Here is a 17,573-nt window from a genome sequence, read left to right on the forward strand (position 1 = left end):
CTTTGAGATCACTGTAACTCGAGTAATGTTTTATTGCCTGGCTTTTAATAAATTGTTGAAACACTGAATTATAAAATTCTTTGCCATTATCTGTTTGCAAATAGCGCGGTGATCTTCCTGAATGATTGATGATTGTCCTGAAGGCTTCTGTAACACATTTTCCAGTCTTGGATTTGAGTGGCACAGCCCAGGCAAATTTTGAAAATGTATCTATTACAGTGAGTAGATACTTGTAGCCCTTGTTGATTTTGTCTAAGTTTTTCAACTGTCCAGTTGCCATTTCAATCAAGTCGCTCTGCCATAAATCATCTATGCCTTTTGTAACTACTGGGAGTCTCTTATAATTATGTCGGGCTTGTCTGTGTAATTCATCAACAATAATTTGTCTAGACATGGTATGAAAACAAGAATATTGCAACTATAGGGTGTTCAGCAGCTGAGACTGCAGGATTTTCTAAATATAATTTGTCCCCTATTTGTATTTTAAATTCCAAAGAGCCATCATCTTCAGTATAGGCTGTTTCTAATGTATTAGGATCTGTAAAATCCTCTAACTCTACATTGGTGATTTTTGGTTTGTTGTCAGCATTTGTTATTGATAAGGTGGGGTAGTGGTGTGCCTGTGGCTGATGCCAATATTTGATCTTGATTGGTCTCAATGTGCCTCCAACAAAAAACTGGTAATAAAATTGTGCAGGGGACAGCATATATATTTTGCTACCTGGTGTAAATGGTGAATCATATTCTTTATTGGGGATGCTGTACAATTCAAGAATTACTGTATGTTTTGGATTCTCGATTATGCCTGTTATTTCCTTTTCTGCTGTGAGCAATCTGCTTGTTACAGATTCAAGGTGCTCATTGATGGTCCTAACAACATCATCATGGCCTGGCTTGATCTTTACGTCCACAACAAGTTTCTTGTATTGTTGCACAATTTCTTGAAGCTGGGTGGCAAAAACAGACAGAGCATTTGCTTGATTGGATTCCATGGTCCCTAGCTGTTGCTTGATATTAGCTACAATTTGTTGCAAATTTTCAACAACTGCCAATTTTGAATTTTGAGCAGTAAGATCATGGACCTGTCTTCTGATATCCTCAAACAGGGCATGCAGTTCATTAATATGTTGATTGGTTGGTAGAGTGGCAACTGTCTGAGTGAGATGTTTGATCTCTGCCTGGATATTCTTGATATCTTCTGATTTCAATATGCGATTCACTGCCCTCTTAATATTTTTAAGTTCCTGTGATGTAGGCAGATTTGATACTGTATTTTGCAAAGATTCAAGTGCCAATTTCACATTGTGTAATTCAGAAGCATGAGCCACATTTTGCATAGCATTTTGGAGCAGGGCTATATCTGCCTGAGAGGGTGTTGATTGTTGTAAAATTTCAAGTTTCGTTTGGATATCATCTATCAAGTGATGAAAATGAGATAGCTCAGATTCAGTATTGAGGTTTTCAAGCTTTGTGATTTGTTGCTGGACACTGACAAGAGTATCTACAATCCCGGGCAGGCGAGATTCTAGTACATTTGCCAAATCACTTTGCACTGCTGCTATTGTACCTTCAAGATGGGTTATGGAACTTTGAATTTTTCCAAAATCTTCATATGTTTCAAGTTGCAGCTTGATGTTGGCAACACTCCGAGTTATTGCATTCAAAGCATCAGAAGATGGCAAATTGTTCATAAAATTTTCAAGTGTCTCAATTTTTCCTTTAACCTCGGCTATGGCATTGTTCAGAGGGTCCAGATTAGGTATCTCGAGTGACTGAATCTGTTCTTTTAGAGTGGAAATCACTAGATCAAAATCTTCTTGTGATTTTATGCTTTTGACAATTGTTTGGAGCTGTGCCTGGACATTATTTATCTGCTCTTCTAATTGCTGTTTCAATTGCTCAGAGTTGTTAGCCTGGGTCTTAAATTTGGCTTGAAGAGCTGCTACAGCTTCTTCCAAACTTTGAAAATTATCCAATGTAGCCAGATCAGTATATTTCTGAAGCAACACTTTGAGTTCGGAATCAATTTTGAGAAGAGGGTCCATGCATTGTGATTGTAAATTTGTAATTTCTAATTGAAGACTGGCATTGAGTGTGGTTTGTAAAGCTTGTAAATCACTTCTTAATTTCTTGACTCTGACATCAAGCATCAGAATCTCATCACTGTGATCTTCATGCCTTGTATGGCCAAATATATCATTAGGCATTTTGTTTTACTGGTTATTTATTATAGAGTATCTGATTCTTAATTCTATAAAAAAGGGTATAAGCTTGTCATAGGATCCAGGGACCTCAATATATAAGCAGTCACCAGCAGAAACAGTATATACAGTGCCAGAAACCATGTTTGAGTGCTTAATTCTGTAAATATTTCTCCCTACTGAAATCTTGACATCACCCTCGGGGGTTGTAATAAATTGCAATTGCCCACCTACAGGTAATTGGTAGTGATTTAAATTATTGTTAAATATGTACAATGTTTTGCCTGTTTCTTCATCATTATCTATAAATATACTATTCAGATGAATAATTAACAAGCCACTCAGTTTAGACATTACAGATTGTAAATCAGGAGAGGGTAGTGGTGTCGGCAGGTCCATAATAGCCTGTTTTTTGAACCCAAATAAGTTCATAGGCATGTTTATTTATTTCAAATCATGCTCTGGAATTGGGCATTGATTTCCATTTTTCAAATCACAATGCCCCCAAGGTAAAGTATGTGTGCCACATGACAAAATGCATCTCTTATCATCATGTGGGTCCAGGGCCACTTTTCTTACAACATTTGAAGTCAACAAGTGATCCTCACTCTGAATTCTATTTTCTGATGTTCTGATTGAACTCTGTGATTTGATGCAATTTTTGTAATCTTCAAATACAAGCTCTTTTTCAACAGTTACTCTGCCAATGCCCTTGGCCTTTTTGGCAACAGCACCACTACATGTTTCAAAACTGTACATCTTGGCTCTTAACCCAGCAAATTCCACAATAACATCACCAAGTGTCTCATCTTTTAACTTGCCAGGCACCTTTTTGTTGTGGTGTTGTTGAATTCTTGTATGTTCACTGGTATCAAAGTATTGAAACAATTCAGGCTGTGACATATCTTGATAAACATCTTCTGTTTGAATTTCAAGAATAAAACTATCCGTGTCCATGTACAATAATTTTACACGATCACCGTAAAAAGGTTTCAGCACATCATAATACAATATTAACATATGTAATTTGGACAATTCCAATATCACAGCCCCTACATAAATAGGTTTATCAAACTTGATCTTTGTTTTCATCATGTTGAAAAGTGCCATGTACTCATCATAAATTCTTCTGTAATTGAAGTTGGGCTTTGCAACCAATTTTTTGCTCCGGCTGGGGTCAGTAATTATTTTAACATCGGTATGTTTCCTGACATTTTCAATTGTTTTGCCATACACTGAATTCACCATCAATTTAAACAAGCCCTTATCAAATTCGCTCTTTGCAGATGTTCGAAGCTCCGTATTTGTATCAATGTATGGTTTCAACCATCTTGAGTGCCTGAACCTCAAGACTTTGCCAAGTTTGGTCACTTGAACACCATGTTTCATCAGGAACTGGAGGTTTTTATAATATATGACATAACCCTGTTTCGGCTCCAGTGTCGTCATGAGCTTCTTCTGTTTAGAGCCAGGTGAGCACTGAACCTCGGGAATTGGGGGCAGATCAGAAAATTTGTTGTGTAAATGATCAGGAATTGTCAGATCAGTCTCTAAGAAGAGGCCATACTCACTGTCATCAAAATCCTTAAGATCTTCAATATTGAAATCTTCGACCCACTCAAGCTCTGCATATGGCAATTTATCCATCATAGCGTGACCATAGAGGTTGTTTGCATCTCCATACAGTATATAATTTGATGGCCGTGTTGGATCATAATCAGGCATGTATTTGTTATTTGCTCTGGCATATCTCTGGGAACATTGCACCATCCCCCCTCTTATACATTCCTCCATAAACAGATACTTTTCTTGATCGTGGATCAGATCCAATGGCTTTTTGGTGTTGAAAAACATTGCAGCCCATGCTAGGCCCGGGGCACTGTAAAAATACACTGGGTCCAGTCCATAATTTTGCATGGAAGATTTTCTGAATATCTGTATTATATCAGCTAAGAGGGTAACATCAAGTTTCAAATAAGCCATGTGATAATCACCAAATGTCTGGCAATTTAAATTGTCCCACATCAATTGGGCATGGTGATAATCTTCATCACTGATTCCAGATCCTCTGATTTTGCTGTAAAATGCTTCTTGTGGTGGCAGGGAACACTCATCAAATTTAGAAGAATCTGTGACATAGTCATATGGATATACACCCTTCCGCCTAATTAATTTCAGGTCCTGATTTGGAAACAATGCACGTGTGATTTTCAAGTCATCATCAGATAATTGAGAGGCCAGTGTATCCAGGCTAGCAGGTAAAAATCTGTAAGAATCAAGAAATCTTAATTGAATAGGAACACCATCAACTTTAATTATCTTGCTAATAGATATATATTTTTCATCATTTTCAGCTAAAATATTTAAATTCTGCTTCTCAAACCCCTCGTACTTGATCAGATGATGGAAATCATAATTGGATGCTCCATGGCAAAATATGGGGATAAATCTTGGTCTCTTGATCTGAATATTACAGCTATTACACAGGGCCTGTTTATATCGACCATCTGTATGAGAATGGTGTTTCACCTTGATATTTGTATCTGAAAATTCAGAATCACATACCGGGCATTTTTCTGCATTGTTGAAATCCTCAATCTGTTCCTCTGTTAAAGGCAACATAGGCTTTGATTTTAATAAGATGTTAGATGCTATGTCACGACACATATTTTCCATTCTATGTGCAAATTCTTTGATGGCATCTTCTCCCATGTATGAATCTATTTTAATAACAACACCGTCCCGTATAACCACATAACAAAAGCTGGATGGTTCATGTTGCTGGTATGGTGTACTTGATGATTCTTCTGGATCTGGGCTACAGAATGCAATAGGTTTGAGGTTCGATTCGAAATCACAGACAATATATACTGGGTGTTCCAACAGGGCTTCATACTTTTTGAATTTGCAATTTTCACCTGGATTGGGCATCACCATATGAACAGGTTTATGGTTGCCACAGTATTTCAGATGCTCTTTTAACTTGTTTTTTGCAATTTCTGCATTCTCTTCCCGAACCCCCTTCACCATTTTTTGACCATCAAATACAGTCAAACATCTTCTGCACAACTTGAATATTGTATGAGTTTTGTCTAGTTGTTTTCTGACTAAAGCTTCAAGACTGTGTATCAGAGTGTAATGATATGTGCCATCCCCTTCAATTAAGAGCAGATCAATCGGAATTGCAGATTCATCATCAAGTGTACTGATTCTGAGAGGTTCTATCAAAGAATTGCCACGTCCAGTAGAACAAATAAAAACATTAATAGATAATTGTTTGCCATTGATGTGCCTGGCCCTTTTTTCAAATTTATCAATATTCTGAACTGACATTGGATATTCTAAACCCTTCATTGCATCGTCAAAAATATGTTCATGCTGTTTGTAATAACTTATTCTCTCAGGATGCCTTGAAACTAGAAACAAAACAGCTAATATACACCACAGAAAACATTTCTGGTCGGTATTTTCTATATTAACCACGGCTCTTCTGTTTTTAATATTGGCAGGTAAAGGCAGATAAGTGGATCCTTGTAATGGAGTGAATTCAGAAATATTAACATATAACTTGTGTGATGAACCGCATAGGCTCCATCCGGACTCTTTTGCCGCAAATTCAGAGTGTTTGATATTTAATTGATCAATCAACCTGCTTATTATTTTGTCTGAATTTGCATTTGAATATACCGGTACAGTTTCTGTTATGTGGGGCTGTGTAAATTTTGTGCCATTTGGTTTCTTATATTGTACAAACAATTTGAGGGATAGCTTATAAGAGCCATTTTGTGCATTAAGAATTGCCTGCAGATCAGAATTTATACTGTTCAAGAAATTCTCAATGCCGCATCTTAGCTCTGATACAAACTGGTAATCCTTAAGTTGGGCATTAAAACTGCTACGGGTAGGTTCATGGCGTGGCTGTTTTGCTGCTCTGGCATTAACAGGTGCTTCGTGCCTTCTTTTCAGACCAGATGTAGATGGTTGAGAGGGCAATGCAGAGCAAGTATCTTTATGTTTATATGTGAAATATTCCATGTTGTATTTTCTATTGCATTTGGGGCAAATTTTTGTGGGAGTTTTGTATTTGTCTGGATTACAAATTTTTTGATGCTTGGCCCAATTGGGGCTGGATATATTTTTATTGCATTGATTACAATATTTTTGATTCGGCATTTTTGTTGTTGTTTATTATATACAATTTCCTGGGTTTCAATTCAAAACTTTATACTGAATAAAAATATCAGTTGGGGTTCAGCACTGTACTTTGTGTGTGTGTATGTATATATGCGTGTATACACTTAATATTTTTTGGCTTTGGTATTTATATACAATTTCTTGGGATTCAATTCAAAACTTTATGCTGGATCAGTTGGGGTTCAGCACTGTGCTTTGTGTGTGTGTGTATGTGTGTACGTGTATTAATAGTTTTGGCTTTGGTATTTATATACAATTTCTTGGGGTTTAAATTCAAAACTCTATGCTGGATCAGTTGAGTTCAGCACTGTGCTTTGTATGTATATGTATATATGACCTTACTTGGATTATTCCGCCAAATTATATGCTTCAAGTCTCCTATACTTTGGTGGAGCAGTGGGTTCCACTGCCAATCCAGCAATGGTGAAGAATCTGCACTGTACCCTGGCTTTTATAGTTTTACAGAGCCAATAGAAACACTGTAGGGGTATATTCAGAAACATGAGCTATTCTCTAACATTTTTGCCGAAGTACTTTCTTCTGAGTGTATCCCGTTTTTCTGCTGAGCGTACATGCAATCCCGACCGCAGCGCCTCCACGCTTAGGGGAGCGGAATTGTCTGGAACTAATTTGTAAAGGATCGCTGCTCCAAATATTGATCGACACGCCGGTGCTGGGCTCGAAATGAACTGATCGCTGTGCAGAAAGTATCGATCCCACCGCTTTGGGGCCGTCATGCGCACATATTGTTCAAGTATTGATCTTATATTTTCTCGGGGCTTGATTTTATATATGAACAGATTACAACAAATAAATTGAATATAACAAATGCAAAATATCCTAGTTTCTATTCAATCCTTTTATGTGAATTGAAGAAACCAACAATTCACATATCCCCATACCGCCATATGCTTGTCCTATTATTTCACTAATAGGCAATGTTCTCGAAGAGTCCTAATAGGCAATGTTCTCGAAGAGGCCTAATAGAACAAGATACAGCGGTATGAGAAATATGTGAATTGAAAATATTTTAGTAATATACGACGTCTAAGAAAAGGAATATTCAGCTCCAAAGTACTTTGTCTAATGCTTGCTACCATTTCCCTATTACTGGCAAAAGAAGTTAAAAATGTTGACATAATGAAAAAAATGGACTTGTTCCCAAGTATTCACCGAGTTCAGGCATTTGCACATAGATGGGTCTGTTGTCACGGAGCAATTCTAGAAGAATTACATTGTTTTAATATTAGATATGTAAATTGAACCTGGTATCCAAGAACTTAAACCAGAAATAAATATGTATGTGTGTATGTGTGTGTGTGTATATATGTGTGTGTGTGTGTGTATGTGTGTGGATGGCCAGTTTTAAGTGTGGCCACAAGAGGGGCATATTTTTAACAAATTTATGGATAACAATCTCACAGAAGTGCCTTTTGTAAGTATAAACAAATCAATCTGAGAGGGTCATACTTTCTGAGGAAATTCCCGAGGGCATTTTCACAAAAATCTTAGATTAGACAAGATTCCACACTTGAACAAAAAGCTCATATGCTCATGTTAAGCTTGTTTTAAGTATAGCAAATCTGCTTGAGGAGGGGTTCATACTTTCTCGGGTTTATAGTACCGTAAATACAACTACTCAGCAGACTACTGTCACGAGAGAGCCCCGTTCAGCAGAACTTAGAGCTCCCACTTGTCTTTTTCCTCCCAACCCAATGATTCGAGGGATTCTGCTTTGAACGACTGATATTCCTGTCTCGTCGACATTAAATACTCTATCTGCCGGGTAGTTGTGTTTGGCGTACTCGGCTTCCAGGATATCAAAGAAATTGTCGACTGCCTCTTTGTTAAAGCCATTTGCTTTTGAGAACGATGTCGCAGCAGGTTTCAAAAGAGATAAAACATTGTTGTGACGATTCATGAAGTGGTCGAACCAAGCTCTACCAGCTAACCCCTCTTCTGTGAATGGATGATTAATTCCATTTCTTTCACACAGTTGGTAAGCTACTCTGCGAACATCTTGTCTGGTAAGACCATAGAATGTACTTTCCATGATAAGTAAATACTCGACTAATTCACTTTCCAGCTCCTCGCCCATTATAGGTTTTCTCCCTAATTTTGTTAAAGCGGCTTCTTCCGGTGGTTTGTCAACTCGAACAAGTCTTTGAAGAGTAGGTCTTGGAACAAGAAACATTTTTGATGCCTTTTTCAATCCCATATCTTTGTTTCTTACAGCCTTGATCGCCTTAACCATATCTTCAGTATTCCATTTTTTTCTTTTGGTCTTGTTTTTTTGACCTAGCACTTTTCTTGCCATCTGAAAAGGCAAAGTTGAAAACACTCCTGTAGTGTATATAATATGAGCCCCTTAAAATTTGGGGGCTCATATACCAAGCACGATGGGGGCTCATTTTACAACCCTCGAATTGAAACACGCATAACGAATCTTTGTTACTTGCAAAATTACATAGTATCTACACAAAAACAATCTTTTAAACATACTTTATCCAATGCAATGATGCACTAGGATGAGATTAAATGAATAAGTACTGCAATTAAAAGCAAAACACTTAACTTTCAAAGTTTTTCAGATCGAGAAAACAAAAAGAACACGTTTACTCATAAACTATCAGCTGCAACTGAACGAGAACTCTCTGGCGGCAAAAGGCGTTACTAAATTAGCAGTTCAAATCATCGCCACCAGGCTGAGGCCACTCCATGAACAGATATTGGGGGGGCTCATAATATATGAATGGTTCATAATACCACCTTTACCTCTAATAGTTTGTTCATAAAAGCTTTTCATTGGCTGATCCCGATTTGGGGATCGTGTGTAATAGCATGTACAACCTTAGTGACAATGAAGTTCGACCAGTCACAAATATAGGAGTGCGTTGTGAAAGAAGGAGAACACATGCATATGCTGAACATATTTTATTCAGCAGGCTACATGGAACAAAGGAAAACATAAATTTCCGCTGCAACGCAGCAATGTATGGTGTCCACACAAAATAAAACATTTTCGTCCATCTACACGTGACATTGAAGTTCGACCACTGTTAGAGGGGATCCTGTTTACCATGGTGTGACGCCGCCCCGTCGGCGAATAACTGTGGCAATGTGTCGGGGCATGCTGCGGACGAGTCGTTCAAGGTATTCCACATCGATGCGGTGCCATTCCTCCTGCAGGCAGGCGATAAGAGCAGCCACTGTCGTGGGTCCCCTCTGTTGCACACGTCGCTTAAGAACACGCCACACATTCTCAATGGGCGAGAGGTCGGGACTCGATGGTGGCCATGGCAGAGTTCGCACGTGATGGCGAGTCAACCATTCTCTTGTCAGCCGCGCTGTATGAGACCTGGCATTGTCGTGTTGAAAGATGAGACGCCGCCTGTGGAACAGGTGCCTTCGCACTGTGGGAAGATGACGCTCCAGTATGCGTGTATAGGCGTGTGCATTCACAATGCCCTCACAGACGTGTAGTGGGCCAACCCCAGATGCCGTCATGCATCCCCGTACCATCACTGACGCAGGTTTCTGTACCCGACGTGCATAACATTTTGCTTCATTCTGTCCCTCCTTCCGACAAATGACTGTTTTCCGTATTTTCCCGTACACAACATTGAAAATGGATTCGTCCGTCCACAAAACCCTGTTCCACTGCCGAAATGTCCATCCCCGGTACATTCGTGCCCACCGTAGTCGATTGCCTTTGTTCAACATGGAAAGGAAGGGTTTACGTTTCGCCTTATACACTCGGTAACCGCATCGCTGTAGGTAAATTTCGAATGGTTCTGGTTGACACTTCAATGTGAAAGCGTTCTCGAGTCCACAGTCGTAATTCGGCCACAGAAACATGATTGTTGGTCTGGATATAGCGCCTAAATATCCGTAGGTCACGCACGCTCAGCAGGCGTTTTCGACCGGGGGCCTTACCTGGCTCTGTAGTACCCGTATTTTGGTGGTGTTTGATGATGCAGTGGACGGTTGACTTGGGTAAGTTCAGTTGGCGCCCTATTTCCCGTTCACTGAGTCCATCCCGTTGCAACTCCACCACTCTTCTCCTCACGGTGTTGTCAATAGGTTTGCCCCTGGCCATGGTGATGATGCACTGCGGTTCCTCGGTGCACAGCACGCGCTTATATACGTCGGACTCCCTTATCGTGTCCGTGGCGTCATGCTTCCGTCGAATGCGCCAGTATCTGGAATTTACCGTATGGGTCTGGTGCCTGGTCGAAGTTCAATTTCACGCGTATAGTTCCCCGTTTTCGTTCTTTACGTGACCTTGGGTGCAACATGCTGGGATCACGATTCTTGCCTGCTCACACGCCTCCTCTTACACACATGCATCACTTCTGCGGGTCACCCATTCCACCGCCTATGCCTCTGTGCATTTAATCACGTATTCCTTTCTGGTCGAACTTCATTGTCACCAAGGTTGTAAATTAGTAGCATGGTTCTATTTTCATTTATGCAACTAATTCCCGGTCTAGTCTTGCATTTAACATGAATGAATAACATAGATATATAGCATTGATGTATGACAAAGATATACAAAAGAAGTGGTGGCTATTAGGGAGGGCGTGGGGGTCAGTTGCCCCCGATCTACTATAGCCTAGATCATGACAAATTATGCTGCAGAACAAAATGGCGTCTCATATATACGAAGATCTTGACGAAGATGATAAATAGAAAGAATAAACATGCTTTGTGTAGAAAATCAAAATCTTTATACAACTGCAATTTAAAAATATTTTTAAAAGGTGAAATATTGACGGATGAAATTATTACATTTTTGAACATAACTGTATCTATAAATATATCTAAAATGTCTGTGTTAACTCTTTTTCTTGTTCATCATGCAACATGAACATTCAATGATGTGTCGATATGGTATGCTCAGGGAAGCAATATATGTGTGATCCACAAATGGCAATCCTAAATATCCGATTGTTCTTCCAAAAATTACTTCATATACAATGGTTACCCTCTTGGCCGATTCCTCTGGTCACAATTCGTTCTTGTACAATGATTGTCTTTATGTCCGATTTATTTGGTTACAATTCGTTCTTGTACAATGATTGTCTTCATGTCCGATTCCTCTCATTAAAATTCGTTCTTATACAATGATGGGCTCACTGTCCGATTTATTTGGTTACAATTCGATTTTGTTCAATGATGGCACTGCTGTCTGATTCGTTTGGTTACAATTCGTTTTTGTAAAATGATGAGCTTCCTGTCCGATTTATTTGGTTACAATTCCTTTTTGTACAATGATGGGACTGCTGTCCGATTCCTTTGGTTACAATTCGTTCTTGTACAATAATGGGACTGCTGTCCGATGCGTTTGGTTACAATTCGTTTTTGTACAATGATGAGGTTCCTGTCCGATTTATTTGGTTACAATTCGTTTTTGTACAATGATGAAATTCCTGTCCGATTTATTTGGTTACAATTCGTTCTTGTACAATGATGACCTTCCTGTCCGATTCCTTTGGTTACAATTCGTTCTTGTACAATGTTGACCTTCCTGTCCGATTCCTTTGGTTACAATTCGTTCTTGTATAATAATGGGACTGCTGTCCGATTCGTTTGGTTATAATTCGTTTTTGTACAATGCTAAGCTTCCTGTCTGATTTATTTGGTTACAATTCGTTTTTGTACAATGATGGGACTCCTGTCCGATTTTTTTGGTTACAATTCGTTCTTGTACAATAATGGGACTGCTGTCCGATGAGTTTGGTTACAATTCGTTTTTGTACAATGATGAGGTTCCTGTCCGATTTATTTGGTTACAATTCGTTTTTGTACAATGATGGGACTCCTGTCCGATTCCTTTGGTTACAATTCGTTCTTGTACAATAATGGGACTGCTGTCCGATTCGTTTGGTTACAATTCGTTTTTGTACAATGATGAGGTTCCTGTCCGATTTATTTGGTTACAATTCGTTTTTGTACAATGATGAAATTCCTGTCCGATTTATTGGGTTACAATTCGTTCTTGTACAATGATGACCTTCCTGTCCGATTCCTTTGGTTACTATTCGTTTTTGTACAATGATGAGCTTCCTGTCCGATTTATTTGGTTACAATTCCTTTTTGTACAATGATGGGACTCCTGTCCGATTCCTTTGTTTACAATTCGTTCTTGTACAATAATGGGACTGCTGTCCGATGCGTTTGGTTACAATTCGTTTTTGTACAATGATAAAATTCCTGTCCGATTTATTTGGTTACAATTCGTTCTTGTACAATTATGAAATTCCTGTCCGATTCCTTTGGTTACAATTCGTTCTTGTACAATGTTGACCTTCCTCTCCGATTCCTTTGGTTACAATTCGTTCTTGTATAATAATGGGACTGCTGTCCGATTCGTTTGGTTACAATTCGTTTCTGTACAATGCTAAGCTTCCTGTCTGATTTATTTGGTTACAATTCGTTTTTGTACAATGATGGGACTCCTGTCCGATTTTTTTGGTTACAATTCGTTCTTGTACAATGCAGAGGTTCCTGTCCGATTTATTTGGTTACAATTCGTTTTTGTTCAATGATAGGACTGCTGTCCGATGCGTTTGGTTACAATTCGTTTTTGTACAATGATGAGGTTCCTGTCCGATTTATTTGGTTACAATTCGTTCTTGTACAATGCAGAGGTTCCTGTCCGATTTATTTGGTTACAATTCGTTTTTGTTCAATGATAGGACTGCTGTCTGATTCGTTTGGTTACAATTCGTTTTTGTACAATGATGAGGTTCCTGTCCGATTTATTTGGTTACAATTCGTTCTTGTACAATAATGGGACTGCTGTCCGATTCGTTTGCTTACAATTCGTTCTTGTACAATAATGGGACTGCTGTCCGATTCCTTTGGTTACAATTCGTTTTTGTACAATGATGAGGTTCCTGTCCGATTTATTTGGTTACAATTCGTTCTTGTACAATGCAGAGGTTCCTGTCCGATTTATTTGGTTACAATTCGTTTTTGTTCAATGATAGGACTGCTGTCCGATTCGTTTGGTTACAATTCGTTTCTGTACAATGCTAAGCTTCCTGTCTGATTTATTTGGTTACAATTCGTTTTTGTACAATGATGGGACTCCTGTCCGATTCCTTTGGTTACAATTCGTTCTTGTACAATAATGGGACTGCTGTCCGATTCGTTTGGTTACAATTCGTTCTTGTACAATGATGAGCTTTCTGTCCGATTCCTTTGGTTACAATTCCTTTTTGTACAATGATGGGACTCCTGTCCGATTCCTTTGTTTACAATTCGTTCTTGTACAATAATGGGACTGCTGTCCGATTCGTTTGCTTACAATTCGTTCTTGTACAATAATGGGACTGCTGTCCGATTCGTTTGGTTACAATTCGTTTTTGTACAATGATGAGGTTCCTGTCCGATTTATTTGGTTACAATTCGTTCTTGTACAATGCAGAGGTTCCTGTCCGATTTATTTGGTTACAATTCGTTTTTGTTCAATGATAGGACTGCTGTCTGATTCGTTTGGTTACAATTCGTTTTTGTACAATGATGAGCTTCCTGTCCGATTTATTTGGTTACAATTTCTTTTTGTACAATGATGGGACTGCTGTCCGATTCCTTTGGTTACAATTCGTTCTTGTACAATAATGGGACTGCTGTCCGATTCGTTTGGTTACAATTCGTTCTTGTACAATGATGAGCTTTCTGTCCGATTCCTTTGGTTACAATTCCTTTTTGTACAATGATGGGACTCCTGTCCGATTCCTTTGGTTACAATTCGTTCTTGTACCATAATGGGACTGCTGTCCGATTCGTTTGCTTACAATTCGTTCTTGTACAATAATGGGACTGCTGTCCGATTCGTTTGGTTACAATTCGTTTTTGTACAATGATGAGGTTCCTGTCCGATTTATTTGGTTACAATTCGTTTTTGTACAATGATGACCTTCCTGTCCGATTCCTTTGGTTACAATTCGTTCTTGTACAATAATGGGACTGCTGTCCGATTCGTTTGGTTACAATTCGTTTTTGTACAATGATGAAATTCCTGTCCGATTTATTTGGTTACAATTCGTTCTTGTACAATGATGACCTTCCTGTCCGATTCCTTTGGTTACAATTCGTTCTTGTACAATGATGACCTTCCTGTGCGATTCCTTTGGTTACAATTCGTTCTTGTACAATGATGACCTTCCTGTCCGATTCCTTTGTTTACAATTCGTTCTTGTACAATAATGGGACTGCTGTCCGATTCGTTTGGTTACAATTCGTCTTTGTACAATTATGAACTTCTGTCCGTTTTTTTTTGTTACAATTCGTTCTTGTACAATGATTACCTTCCTGTCCGATTCCTTTGGTTACAATTCGTTTTTGTACAATGATGGGTTTCCTGTCCGATTTATTTGGTTACAATTCGTTCTTGTACAATGATGACCTTCCTGTCCGATTCCTTTGGTTACAATTCGTTCTTGTACAATATTGGGACTGCTGTCCGAGTCGTTTGGTTACAATTCGTTTGTATCTCATGGTCCTGAATTTCGATTATTCTGTTTGCATCCACTTGTTTTCTTTGCCGGGCACAGTCCATCCAAGAATGGTTGGCTCCTTCAGGATATTTTAAGTTGAAGTGAAATATTTATTCCTTCCTGCGAAGCAATTTGTATCATATCTTATGAATAGAAATTCAATAATAGATATAGACATATGCAGTTTTGTGTTGGGACGTTACGCATATTAACTTTATTGCCTGTTATTGGAACACGGTTTATTACACATAACCTCAAATATGAAGTAGAGATTTGTACAATTACACGTAATAGCGTGAGCGGTTATTTTCTCTTAATATTACTCGTGCCTGTTGCTTGTTAGGTGTAAATTGTCATATCATATGTAATTTTTATTCTTAAGTTTGAAATGAGAATTGAGATTCCGCTTTATATCGTTACATTTGTGACAGCTAATTTGAAATTCAAAATTCCAGTAACTGAAATTATCATCTCATGACTCATTTTTCTATTACAATAACTTAAACATTTTGTGTCCAATTGTGAAGAATGATATTTCTGCACGTTCATTAAGGTAGAGCGGAAATTTTGAAGTTTAAATGACGGCTAGGGAAAAATTGTGTGTGGAATAAATTTTCAACGATCATATGACAAATATTAACTTTCGAAGAAAGCTAAGAAAGTATGATTTACCAAATACCGACCACCTTGACTTTACTCGTTTGGTTCCCTTTCAGGGCACAGAACAATATCATTTTGGAAATAGGGTTTTGTGTAACTAAAAGAACTGTTGATAATAGAAAATCAAAAGTTATTTTTGGTGCAAACTCTACAGAAAGCCTTCGATAACACTTTAGACAATGATGAAGATTTTAAAACTTCCTTGAATTTTATTTACAAATTATTCGCTTGTATTGAAATATTTAGAGGAGCTGGACACAAACTTAGGATAATAATCACTGGGATATATGAAATTGCTTCTATACGAGTTAATAAACTAGAGGGTGTTCCTAAAAGTACTTTACAACTTTGATGCCATACAGCACAACTTGTAATTGACATTGGATGTAAGGGGTGCTCCTTCTACGTAGTGCACCCAATAGTCAACCTCACTTCCACGTAGTATACCCTGGACTGCAGACCAACGAGGCTCTTTCGACTGGCCCCATAGCCAGTATAATTTTGTTTGTGTTGTCCTGTCTTTTGTCCTTATTTGTGCTGAGTGCTCCTTTACAGCCTCAGCTTTTAACGAAAGTCAGAAGATTTTAATATTTTATGATTTTAGTTATGCAACGTTAGAGTTGTGTGTAACGATAAGGGGCTGGACCCCGTATAATGTGACGGGTGCAAAATAGCCTTAGTGCTGACGCACCCAAAATCTTAAATTCAAATTCAAAATTAAAAAAATTGTAATTGACATATGGAAACATTCTATGTTCCTTTTGCTTTACCAACTCATGAGATCTTATTAGGCACCTGTTAACGCGTACAACATCTAATAGAAATTCCAACTCTGTCGATGACCTCTCTAGCATATGCCTGTCAACCGTTGCAATGACAGCTCTTATTCTGGCTTTCAAATCATCAAGGTCAATGACACGAATACTGTATACATTGTCTTTGACACAGCCCCACTAAAATAAGTCTAAAGGTGTAATGTCAGGATATCTAAGAGGCCAGCCAATTAGACCATCTCTTCCAGTCCAACGTGCTGGAAATGTCCTGTCCAGATCATCTCTCACGTCTAAAGCCAGTGTGGTGGTGTAGAATCTTATTCAATACCTGACAAAAAGAAACTTTAGGCGTTGGTGAATCACCTACAGCAAAGTATATTCCTCTATGTCAATTATAATTGTGCTGTATGACATGAAAGTTTTATAGTAACTCAAAGTGCAAATGCAAAAACAAAAATTAGTTGTTTTTCTGTTACACGTGTGGAAATGTGAAACAGCTAAATGTCCACAGACGTTCATAAATTTTATGTTTCATTAAGGGGGAGGAATATACTATTTATAAATAAAGTAAAACAGATAAGACGAGTTGTTAAACTACATACAAACATCACTCTATATTTAACGTACAACACACTTTTCAGCTTTACATAAGACATGCAGGATCTCAGGATGGAGGCCATGTTGGTCTCATAACCTATCCGGTTTCCTCGTTTCCTTTGTTATGTATCTGCACATTTATTCGTTTGTCATCATCCGTACTTGTTTAAAATAGGGGTGTTTTCATAATTATTGACCACCCTGTATAGTACAGATTAGCCTTCTGCGCACAATATGAAGGTGTGAATTGACATGTTGGATGTCGAGTATTTCTCACCCCTCCCACATGAGACCGACGTATCTCTGGCAAAAAAGGAAACCTCTGACAGAATTCACCCCCACTTCCAAATGGTTTCAAAAGTAAAAGTTGTAAGACAACTTTCATCAAGGAGCGTCATTGGTGCAATGCTTGAAATAACGTGTATGTAGTCTAAATCTACGGGGATGAACAACGAACATTAATAGGAAGTCGCCTTAGAGTTAGGCAACAAACATAACACCTTACACGAATCAAGCATTTCAAGATATTTCATGAACTAGGTGTCTCATTTTTTATTGTGTGTGGCTGTACATACCAGGTGGCGTAAATGTCAGTTTATCCATACCCAAATTCAAGTTTATACGCAAAATTCAAGTATACA

The sequence above is a fragment of the Lepisma saccharinum genome, chromosome 15 (assembly GCF_977018435.1).
Source record: "Lepisma saccharinum chromosome 15, izLepSacc3.1, whole genome shotgun sequence".
In the NCBI taxonomy this organism is placed as follows: domain Eukaryota; kingdom Metazoa; phylum Arthropoda; class Insecta; order Zygentoma; family Lepismatidae; genus Lepisma; species Lepisma saccharinum.